Source organism: Podarcis gaigeae, assembly GCF_964106915.1.
Source record: "Podarcis gaigeae genome assembly, chromosome: 11".
NCBI lineage: Eukaryota > Metazoa > Chordata > Lepidosauria > Squamata > Lacertidae > Podarcis > Podarcis gaigeae.
The window spans coordinates 35606064-35618448 of NC_139687.1; the positions used below are offsets into that span (position 1 = coordinate 35606064).

The 12385-nt window shown below is 43.0% G+C and overlaps 1 protein-coding gene across 1 annotated transcript in view; it reads left to right on the top strand.

The window, feature by feature from the left end:
• Positions 1–12385, top strand: part of NSA2 (NSA2 ribosome biogenesis factor) — a 352088-nt gene that overhangs the window by 280397 nt on the left and 59306 nt on the right. The window lies entirely within an intron of this gene.

Consider the following 12385-nt stretch of genomic DNA (forward strand, 5'->3'; position numbering starts at 1 on the left):
TCTTCTAGCCAATTAACAGCTGAGTTGCTACTGCTTACCAGGAGGGAGAGGAGAAGGCATAAGAGAGATTGGTACTGTGCAAACACACCAGCAGGAACGTTGGATTGGCTCTGCCAGTGGATTTGCACCACATTGACCTCCCCCATTTGTCCACCTAACTCAGTATTATCTACACTGATTGGCCGCAACCATAGCACTAGGGGGCCCCATGTTTGCATTCCAAGACCACACTATAGGATTTTTATTAGTAGTAGTAACTTACTGATACTGCACCATCAATGTATATAACACCTCACAGAGTTGCATGGACAACGTAGGTCCTGTTTTCAATGCCATTAAGCAGATAGATCCTGAGCTTTTGCTTTGTCCAACCATTTTAACAAAATGGTTTTTTAAAAACTGCTGAGTAAACAATACGAGGGTAAATGTATTAGGAGCCTTCAAACATAATTTAGTTTCATGGTTTCCTAATTTACACTTTGAATTAATTAGACTGATCTAATTAATGCTAGGCTACAAACCTAATAGGGTCAGAGGCCTCCTTGGGGAATACAACCCCACAGACCCCCACAGTGGCTAACACTTGCTTTGCATATCAATTTATTTTTATGAGTTTTCTTTAGGTTGCCTCTGTATCTTGCGGTTACACACACACACATACCCCTTTCTCTCTCGCACACAACTTTCTTCTGGCCATGTTTACCTCTACCAACCTCAGTTGCCCCCAACTGCCTGCCGCCTTTCTTACATTCAGTCGAGTCTCAGTGTTGCTTTTGTAGAGCTCACTGGCTTGGGGACGAAACCGGAGCTAGTTTAGCCTCTACCTGTCATTGGATTTGGGTCCACCTACTTCTGGGCTCCCTGCTTTCTGCCACTAACCTCTGTTGTCAGAAGGTGGCAATATGTCTCTGAATACCGGTTACTGAGTATCACAAATAGGAAGGGTGCTGTTACCATCATGCTGATAGGCTTTCCACAGGCATCTACAGTGGTACCTCTGGATGCGAACAGGATCCGTTCCGGAGCCCCGTTCACATCCTGAAGTGAACGCAACCCGTGTGTGCGGGTCACAATTCACCACTTCCGCACATGCACGTGACGTCATTTTGAGCATCTGCGCATGCACGAGCGGCGAAACCCGAAAACTCTCAACCCAAAGCTACTTCAACCCGAGGTATGACTGTAGTTGGCCACTGTGAGAACAGGATGGAACTTTGGTTTGATCCAGCAGGGCTCTTTTTATGCCAGAAAGCAGGGATCAGCTACAGCTCTCAGTTGAGTATGCCCTCACTGCCAAACCTGCTTTCGTTACTTCATCATAACAGAACTGCCCTTTTTCATTCCCCAGACTGCATTCCTGTCCCTTTTTAAGGAAGCACATAGAGCTGTGTTTCCAAAAGACACCTAGACAATGAACATTTCCATCTTCTGTGCATGTTTTTTATAACACTGAAAGGACACATTTGACTCTGGGAAATATCCCTAATGACATGTCACTGGAACGAAATCAGTGCAGTGCAAACATGATTCACAGACATCATTCTGTTCTGTTGTACTAGGTAGCACTGAGGCTGGTCCAGTTAAAAGTATATAATTTGTTAGGCCAAGGTTTGTTTAAATGATGGAAGTCCTTTTCCTTGGTTCAAAAGAGAATTATACTGTGAGGTGTAGTACATAATTGTGAACTAGAATCTAGAGACACACAGGACATTCACCGCCTTCATTGATTCTGATTTAAAGGAGAGGTAGAGGTAGTCCTGAAGCAAGCCACTGTCTCTCAGTGGCAGCTCTCCATTTTCAAAATGGGGGTGACTGTACTGACCCACCTTACAGGGCTGTTTTAGTGAAGTCCTTTGACCACTTCTAATGCTGAGGATGAAGATGATTTACATCTGCAAGTTAAAGGAGGAGTAAGAATTCTCCTGTTTTGTGTGTGTCCCCCACCAAGAAAATTTTAATATTAATCAATCAATAATTATATTTGTATGTTGCCTTTCCAAAGTTAAAACCATGCTCAAGGTGGCTTACCGCATATAAAAAGTATATAACTACAAACATAACAAAAGTAGCCATGAACAATAAACAATACATCAAAAAGTACTCAACCAAATGTAACAATTTCCACATAAATAATAAGATCTGAAATAAAGATACAAAAAATTAACATCAACAAACCCCGCTAAGCAATACCACAGCCCAAACAATCTAGTGATCATCACAGCTTTGGGAATTTTGGCATCAAAAGCATAAAATGTTTTGGCTCAGTGTTTTTCCTATTTATATAAAGAAAGACACTGACATTTTCCAGACTATGATTCCAAAAGTATAGTTTATAAGGTGTGACTTCAATAAAAAGTATACTCTTTTGAAAGAAAGAAAAAATCAGTATAATATGTTAACTCCATAGTTAGATTCTAGTCCTGTTTTACTGATATATATTTACCAATGTTTTCAATTGGCCTTATATGGGTATAAGGGATTGGGTCCTAAATGTTGTATTAACATTTTTGAAAGTCAGTTTGGAAGGGTATAACTCATAGCTGGGGGCAGGGTAAGGGAAATGGTGTGGGAGGAGTTATTTAATCCCCAAACAGCCCGATGAGCACTGAAATGGATACACACATACCCCCAGTATACAAATTTCAGTAGCTCGTTCACAGTGTTACTATAAATGCTATTTTGATCTCTCCTTCTATGTGTAACAGGGATGGGGAACCTGCGTCCTTCCTGATGTTGATGGACTCAAACTCCCATGAGCCACAGTAAGCATGGATAATGGATGATGGGAGTTGGAGTTCAACAACATAGAGAGGCCCATAGGCTCCCCATCTCTGATTTACATCACTAAGCTGCCTTGATGAAAAATAATATACCCACAAAAAAGTTAGGAATTACTATAAATGAAAATGATCTTGTATATTTTATTTCTATCCTGGGAATAAGATATACAGTGGTACCTCGGGTTACATACACTTCAGGTTACATATGCTTCAGGCTACAGACTCCACTAACCCAGAAATAGTGCTTCAGATTAAGAACTTTGCTTCAGGATGAGAACAGAAATTGTGCTCTGGTGCGCGGCAGCAGGAGGCCCCATTAGCTAAAGTGGTGCTTCAGGTTATGAACAGTTTCAGGTTAAGAATGGACCTCTGGAACAAATTAAGTACTTAACCCGAGGTTCCACTGTAAAGTCGTTAGTTTGCAAGTCATATATAGTGCATTTGCATACATTAGTAACAGTTGTGAAATCACCAACTCATAAGAAGAGCCAAAGCCTCATAAGGCTACAGTGGCAGCAGTAGGACGAAATGGTTTCAGGATCGTGGCCATTATTTTTGTGTTCTTCTAACTATTGATTAGATGTAGCAACTCTTAGCCCCTAATGAATGTTTTGCTGGCAGGCCTTTGAAAGGCTTTGTATAACATGATCGATCAAACCCATCCATACAGTCTATCGATCCGAATCCATAAAACTGTGTGACCTTCATAGACTTGAGTTTAGTTTAGTTTGGAAACCAGATGATTGGCTTTTAATTATATTACACATCTGATTGCCGCTCAGAGCAGCAAATTGTTGATATTTTGAGTTTGTATACCATTTGGCAATATGCAGACCTTTCAGGCACGTCCAGACATGCCCGTACCTGAAAGAAAAGATCTGTAGGGAACAAAATGTATGTGTATATATTGGTCTAATTAAAGGGCTCCATTCAAAGCTGTTTGGAAATGAAAACAGCACAGCTCTTTAAAAGACAGGTACTGGATCACTGCAGAACATAGAAAGCAGTGGTTACATAAGACCGTGTGAAAATCTGTGTTTAGATAGCAGTCCTATTATTGCCTCCTGTCATCTAAAATGATGGGTTATGGCGTCTGGAGTCATCCATAAGCTACGCACTGAAATGTAGAATTTACATGTGTGCTGCAGATCCCATGGCCAAACTTCTTCTCTGAGGGCCAAACAAGACATTACAGACATGTGTAACTTTCGCTCAGCATGTTTGGGGCAGTTCTACAAGGAAAAGCAGCCTGAGGAGGCGGCTGCAATAAAGGAGTGGAGGCTGATGGGAAGGGTGCTTAATTATTTTCCTGCTGGCTGTTTTTCACCTTCAGAACTGAGGTGCCCAGCCTCTTTCTTCTTTCAGGGGGGGAATAGAGCATAGGGATCTGTATCCCTTCTCCCCATGAAAACAAAAATATGTATGCCGATGACACCCAGCTCTGTTTCTCTGTTACACTTGAGTCAGGTGCAGCCATGCAAGTCCTGGACTCATGCCTGGACCCAGCAGTCAGCTGGATCCTGATAAGAGTAGTTCTCAGGTCCAGGGACTGGGCAGATTGCCTGTTCTTGATGAGGTTGTGCACTCCCTGAAAGAACAGGGTGTATCATTGTCACAGGAGATCCAAGTAGCTGTAGTAGCTACGAGTGCCTTTTACCAGCTTCAGTTACAGCCATTCCTGGTCAGGGATAGCCTGGCCAGAATGATCCATTGGTAACCTCAAAACTGGATTTCTCTATGTGGAGCTGCCTTTACTACTGGTCTAGAAGCTGCAGTTTGTGCAGAATGCAGTGGTTAGGCTGCTGAGTGGAACTATTACAGGCAGCACATAACATTATCTCTAAAAGAACTGCCCTGGGGCTGGGGCCAGCTCTCCCCCAGGCTCAGGTGTTGAGATAGCCACAAGCTGTTGCTGGATCTCCAGCAATTTGCTACTGATCCAAGTTTAAGCTTCTGTTCCTTACTTAAGGTGCAGTAAACAATTTAGGACCTGGCTACCTGGGAGATATTTTCCCACAGAGGCTTGCTTTGAATGCAGCCCTCCTGATTGCTTTAAAGTCTGCTGAAATTCATTTGCAGCAACTTGGGAGAGGGCCTTTTCTGTTGTGGAACCCATCTCCCTCCTGAAGAATAGCTGTCAACTTTCAGATTTGAAAATAAGGGCTCAGCAGCCTCACCTGTCCCGGGGACAGTCTACGGGATATCTAACAATCCGCGATAGCAGCGGGAAGCAGCGGGAAATGGCGCTGGAATAAGGGAATTTCCCGCAAAAAAAGGAAAGGTTGACAGCTATGTCCTGAAGTTCAGGAAGTTGGCAAGCACCAAGTCTGATGTGTTTATCTATTTCATTTTGAAATCTACTATGCCACTCTCTTTAGCAGGGAAGGACTGCAGATCAGTAGCAGTGTGTGTGCTTTACATACAAAAGTTCCCAGTTTAAATCCCCAGCATCTTCAGCTAGGGCTGGTAGGGTCCCCTGCCTAAAACCTTGGAGAATCACTGTTTGTGTTGACAGTACTGAACTAGATGAGCAGTCACAGCTATCTTCCATGTCTCCAGGATTCAGGTCAAAGACTTTCCCCCTCTTTCACATTCCTTCTCTCCTTCCTTCGTTCTGGAGGGTGGCAGTTAAAGGCTGAAATAAACAGAAATTGTACAATAAATATAAATAAATACACACAGACACAAATCCACCATACATTTAAAGCACGTGGCTTCCCCCAAAAACTCCTGGAAACTGTAGTTCACCCCTCAGAAAGATACAATTACAAGCACCTTTAACAAACTACAATTTCCAGGAATCTGTGCTTCCTCCAATGTACTATAAATGTACTGTGCGTATGCATCCCAAATGTGAAGTGGTATTCTCTCCCTTAGTCCTTCAGTTGTATCTACTGTAGTAACATTCCAGGGGGTTAAAAACTAAGAATTATCAGCATGTGGAAATAGCTCCAGAATAATTCCTAATTAATGTATTTATTTGGAGCATTTATGAAGTGCACTCCTTTTTTATGTGCCCTTTTTAAACTGCGAGAAGTACCAAGTTTAGGCAGGCAAGAAATATGGTCTTGCCATATTTCTTGACACTTTCTCCTCCGGACAGTAATGTTACTGTGAAAATGCAACTTTAGCCTTTTTGGGTGAAACAAGAGCGCCCCCTAACGTCTTCAGGATATGAGGATGTACAAAGAACAGGTGCAGGTGGGAAGCAGAATACATAGTTAACAATGAAGACAGCACAGAACTTTCCTTGTTGCTAGCTGAAATAGTTAGCAATAAAACCAAAGGTCCAGGAAGTCACACTGCAAAGAGAGAAAAAAGTGTGCAAATCTCCACGAGAGCCATAATCCGGAGATAATCTGAGACTGAGTGTTATTTCTACTAACACTGCTAAACTTCTAGTGTGCCTTGAAGGTCCAAGGCAGTAATGTTTCTGAATACCAATTGGTGGAACAGAAAGTGCTCTTCTTAGGTCCTGCTTGAGCTTTTCCCCCACAACATCTGCAGGTGCTTCTCAGCTTAAGGATTTACTTTGGCAGCAGCAGTCTTTTTCAAGCCTTCTTGCAGCTCAATCCTTTTTTAGTTTTGCTTCCTTGGGGGAGATCTCCAGAGCAGCACCAATATTTAGTGGCTCTAACTGGCTCCCAGCCTGCCCTCCCCAGCTGGTCAATCCCAGCTGCTTCCACACCACCTGTCTCCTGGCACTCTCTTCAACTTCTCTGTAGAGGCTGCCTCTGGGTGCAGGAGGAGGAGAGGTGCCCAGGCCCCAGCCAACACCCTTCCTGCTGCCCTTGGTCACTAGCTCAGCCGTGCCAGCCCCCAGGGCCATCCCTACCCAGAGCCCCACCCAGAGTCTTGACTGATGCCACTGCCGATTCTGCTCCTGCTGCCGCTCAGTGCGGCGAAGGCAAGAGGCAAAGGAGAGGATTGACTTTTCATTATCTATAAATATTTATATCTGTTGTTGTTGTTTAGTCATTTAGTTGTGTCCGACTTTTCGTGACCCCATGGACCAGAGCACACCAGGCATTTCTGTCTTGCACTGCCCCCCTCAATTTGGTCAAACTCATTTATATCTACGCACTCTTAAAAAAAAAAAACTCCAGTTCCTGAGGAGGCATTTTCTAATTCACCTCAGGTGGCAAAATATCTTGGCCCGGCCCTGACTAGTCATGATGGTTTTATGCTACCTCCAGTGTCAAAGGCAATACAGTGGTACCTCAGGTTACATATGCTTCAGGTTACATACGCTTCAAGTTACAGACTCCGCTAACCCAGAAATAGTGCTTCAGGTTAAGAACTTTGCTTCAGGATGAGAACAGAAATTGTGCTCCGGCAGCACAGCAGCAGCAGCAGGCCCCATTAGCTAAAGTGGTGCCTTCAGGTTAAGAACAGACCTCCGGAACGAATTACCGTATTTTTCGCTCTATAACCCGCACCCGATCATAACACGCACATAGTTTTTAGAGGAGGAAAATCCGTAGGCATGCCACCCGTAGGCATTCCCTCCATAACAGGCACAGACATTTCCCCTTACTTTCTAGGAGGAAAAAAGTGAGTGTTATGGTGCAAAAAATACGGTAAGTACTTAACCCGAGGTACCACTGTATAGCTTGACTACCAGTTTCTGTGGAGCACAAGTTGGGAGATTTGCTTGTTGGCTTCCCATAGGCACCTGCTTGATCACTATGAGAACAGCATTCGATGGGTCTTTTGTCTGGTCCAGCAGAGCTCTTCTTGCTTTCTCATAGGAGCCTGCCTTATACAGCTCTGTGTCTATATTGTCTACTTTTGACTGCCAGATGCTTTCAACGGTCTTGGAGAAAGGTCTTTCCCAGTACTTCCTGGGTGATATCCTTTTAACCAGAGGTGCTAGGCTTTTGAACCCAATGTGCAATGCAGAATATAGCAGGAAAACTGAATGGGTAAAGAAAGAAGATACCCTACTGACCTTTAAAATGTTCTTGAAAACAGCAGTCAAAAGCTAAGGTAGGCTGAGTGGATTTAAACCAGCTCTTTAAGACCCATATGTTAAATTCACCCTGCAGAACCCCCAGCGGAGGTCTGTAAAAATGGATATTTTGCAGGTGGCTTTTGTGCAAAGTAATTATCTTAATGAGAAAATGGGAAAGGCTGAAGAATAAGCATAAAGAAGTAATTATTTCATAGGGCAGTAAATGTAACAGAACACAGGCCTACGCAGAATATAAACACAACTGTAAGATCAAAAGGATTCATGGATCACCTTCATTGGAATAGTCAGTGGAAATTTATAAGAAGCATTCCCCCTAGTTTGCCAGTTCCCCGTAAGTGTATAGTTAAACTTCCATTCAAATTATACCTATTGTTTTCTAGCAGATACACTCACTTTTCTAAGATTTATGTGTGACATATTGACAGCCTCTAATCACTGTGATACAATTCCCATTGTGAGTTATTAAAATATACCTTACATTTTAAATGCAATAAAAGGTATGAGCGAACATGCCTCCTTTCTTCATAACACATAAATGCCACATCTGGACCATAAAATTGTGCATTATGGAGAGTTTGTATGGATGCCAGATACTCAAAACTTTGTGCTGTTTTCTCCATTTAGTCTAATTTTCCAGATGTGTTGTAACTTGCAGACACGAGTGTTGTTGAGCAGTTGATTGAAATATATTTATTTGAAGAAGTGAGGGGTAAGGTTAAGCTAAAGGAAACAGTTAACTGTTGTCTGATGGGGACCCTCATTTAATTCACTTGTAATTTTATTGCATGAAAAGTTGCTTTTAGCCTGCTCTACTGGCAAAATTTCCAGATGGCCTTGCAAGCAAAATGTATAACTTAAACAGTGGCACACTTCCCTGCAATATCATCATCGCATCGTATGGTCCTGCACAGCATTATATGTTGTGGTGCAGTGCTATATACCACACCGTAGCAGTCGACTTCAAGAATCCTGTGTGCCAACTGAAATTAAGACCATCACCTAGCATCTTGATATTTAGATGATTACTAAAGATGTTACTTTGACCCAGCCATTGTAGAGCTTTTAGCTTATTGGCTCTGACCCTTTCCTCTTTTACCTGATTTTATTTTGCTGTGCACTGCTTTGGTACTGTTTGTTAAGCAGGTTATAGATTTGTAAATAAACAGAAGTAAAATAAATGTAGGAGGGCCAGTCATTTGCCAACCCCATTCTAATCACAGCAAATGTTAAAATGTGTCCACAAGTGAGTAGTGGCTGGTGTCCATTGGTGGCTGGTGTAGGGTGGAAGGTAGGGAGACCAACAACAGGTAAGCCAGAGCCATTGGCAGGTAGAGCAGGTGAATCACTGGAAAATAAGATTAAACAGTAAGTGTAACTGAGCTCTGGTGATTCTTTTGCTTCTCAAAAGTAATAATAATAATAATAATAATAATAATAATAATAATAATAATAATAATAATAATAATAATTTATTTATACCCTGTCCATCTGGATGGGTTTCCCCAACCACTCTGGGCAGCTCCCAACAGAATATTAAAAACACAATGAAACATCAAACATTAAAAACTTCCCTAAACAGAGCTGTCTTCAGACATCTTCTAAAAGTCAGATACAGTGGTACCGCGGGTTACAAACACCTCGGGTTACAAACACATCGGGTTACAGACTCTGCTAACCCAGAAGTAGTACCTCGGGTTAAGAACTTTACCTCAGGATGAGAACAGAAATCGTGTGCTAATGGCATGGCGACAGCGGGAGGCCCCATTAGCTAAAGTGGTACCTCACATTAAGAACGGTTTCAGGTTAAGAACGGACCTCTGGAACGAATTAAGTTCGTAACTAGAGGTACCACCTACAGATAGGTAGCCGTGTTGGTCTGCCATAGTCAAAACAAAAAAAATTCCTTCCAGTAGCACCTTAAAGACCAACTAAGTTAGTTCTTGGTATGAGCTTTCGTGTGCATGCACACTTCTTCAGATACACTGAAACAGAAGTTTCCAGACCCTTCTATATAGTGAGAAGGTGGGGAGGGATATTACTCAGAAAGGTGGTGGGAATGGGTGATTGGCAGATAGGGAATGGGTGGGAATGGGTGATTGGCTATCTGCCAATCACCCATTCCCACCACCCTTCTGAGTAATACCCCTCCCCACCTTCTCACTATATAGAAGGGTCTGGAAACTTCTGTTTCAGTGTATCTGAAGAAGTGTGCATGCACACGAAAGCTCATACCAAGAACTAACTTAGTTGGTCTTTAAGGTGCTACTGGAAGGAATTTTTTTTGTTTTGACTAGAGGTACCACCAGTAGTATACGAAACTGTAGTTGTTTGTTTCCTTGACATCTGATGGGAGGGCATTCCACAGGGTGGGCACGACTACGGAGAAGGCCCTCTGCCTGGTTCCCTGTAACCTCCTTTCTTACAGTGAGGGAACCGTCAGAGAATGCCTTTAGAGCTGGACCTCAGTGTCCGGGCTGAATGATGGCGGTGGAGACGCTCCTTCAGTTATACTGGGCCAAGGCCATTGAAGGTCAGCACCAACACTTTGAATTGTGCTCGGAAATGTACTGGGAGCCAATGTAGGTCTCACCCAAGGTGTATTTTTGCCATTCTTGCTATCTAGAGGTGAACCTCAATGATCTATTTAACTGTTGAAGCAAACTATAAATGTGATAAAATGCATATGCGTACTAAGCCATGGATAGATAATGAGAAATTCAATATTAAATGCAAACAGAAATGAATTTCTTCCTCATCCCTACACATAGGCGTACCTCTGTGAAATATATGTTGTGTTGAGGGCCACACACCCCTCTCTCTGTCTTTCTGACACACACCTCTCCGCCCACTGCTCTCTCTTCAGTACATAACAGAAAGTTCTGCCTGGCCTCTACTTCTCCACAGTTATGGTTCAGGATTGAAGAGGTTGGGTTATGAGAGACACCACAAGACACATGAAATCCATTCACCGGTCATATCCTGTCCACTCTGTCTTAGAGGTGGAATAGAGCAAGACATTCCTACAGTGGCACCGCATTTGGAATCGTGATGGAAAATGGACAGGACCACAAATGATATTCAATGGGTGTTATGTACTGAGTTGAATAGGATCCAAAATGCAGCAGTCTGATTGGTCCTAGAACAATAGGATCAAGAATGCAGCAGTCTGATTGGTCTGCAGGAGCCACCCAATCAAACCTGATTGGCCTACTGGAGAATCCCAGAATTAGCCAATCACGTGGGCCCATTGTGTAAATAATGTATATAAAGCAGATATTTCGGGGGAACTTCCATCCCTCACTACCATGAGCTGAATAAAGAGCATGAAATCCACACCTGACTCCGAGTATATTTCAATGGGGGAGCTTGCTGGGCAAGGGCCTGGGTCTATATCTAGACAGGTTGTACTGAGCAGCTTTGCAGCAGGGCTCCCAATCCAGCCAGCATGCAGCATGGGTCCCAAGCTCCTAACTTTCTAACCTATGCCGTCAGGGCAGCCTGCTAGAAGAGAGAGTTACTCACCTGTCATCTCCAGTGCCTCAAGAATATCATTACAGAAAGCGAAAGCTATACATAGCAGCCTTCCTCAACCAAGTTTTTTGACTACAACACCCATCAGCCCCAGCCAGTGTGGCCAATGGGCAGGGGTGATGGGACTTGTAGTCCAAAAACTCTGGGAGTGCATAGGACAAAAAGGCCTCTAGGATTGCACCTGATACTTTTAAAGCTGCTAACTTTGGTGTGACTATTAAAACAATTCATCATTCAGATGCAGAACAAGCTCTTAAGAGTGCTAATCTCTATGTATTTACTCAACTGTTTCCTGGCTTATCTCTAAACTGCCAGCCTTGACAGGGACTTCACAGTGTTTGATCTGAGCTCTGGATTCCATTGCTGAGTCATCACTTAAGTCCCTTATAGATTTTTATGTGTTTCCTTGTGGGAGGTCAGGGCATTTGGTAGGAAGAAGGAAAGCCACCACAATTGTTGCTGGTTAAGCTGCTCCTTATATAACTTTTTACACATTGAATCCATAGTAACACAACCAACAGCCAGAATGTACAATCAAAAGTTCATTTTCTACTTGTGCTGTGAAATAGAATTGTTGTTGTTTTCCTTATCATCATCCTAGATCCCTGCTATTTGGTGTGTGTGTGTAATTCCTTCCTTTGCCCTTTGCAGATGCCTCTTTATTAGATATTTTGCAGCAAGTTAAAACAAATAAACAAAAACCCTACACATTTCCCCGTTTGTTTCCATAAAGTCAAGCTTGTTTCCATGGGCGCAGCCATGGGGGGGACAGGGAGGAGCAGCTGCCCCCCCCCCAAATCAATAAAAATACATAGCAAACTCAGGTTCTGCCCCCCCCCCCCCCAGCGAAAGGCCTGCCCCCCTAACAAAAATCCTGGCTATGCCCATTCTTGTTACCAACACTGTGACTTCCCAATCCCTATTGTTAGAAATGCATGTCTCTAGCCTATGCATCCCTAAATGGGATGACTGGAAATTAAATTATATCAGGAGAACTGGTGGGTTTTTCTTCCAGATAGATGGAGGCAATCTGTCACCATTTTCAGCTCCTCTAGGATATTGCACGGATTGAGCCATACACTATGGCTACTTTGTTATG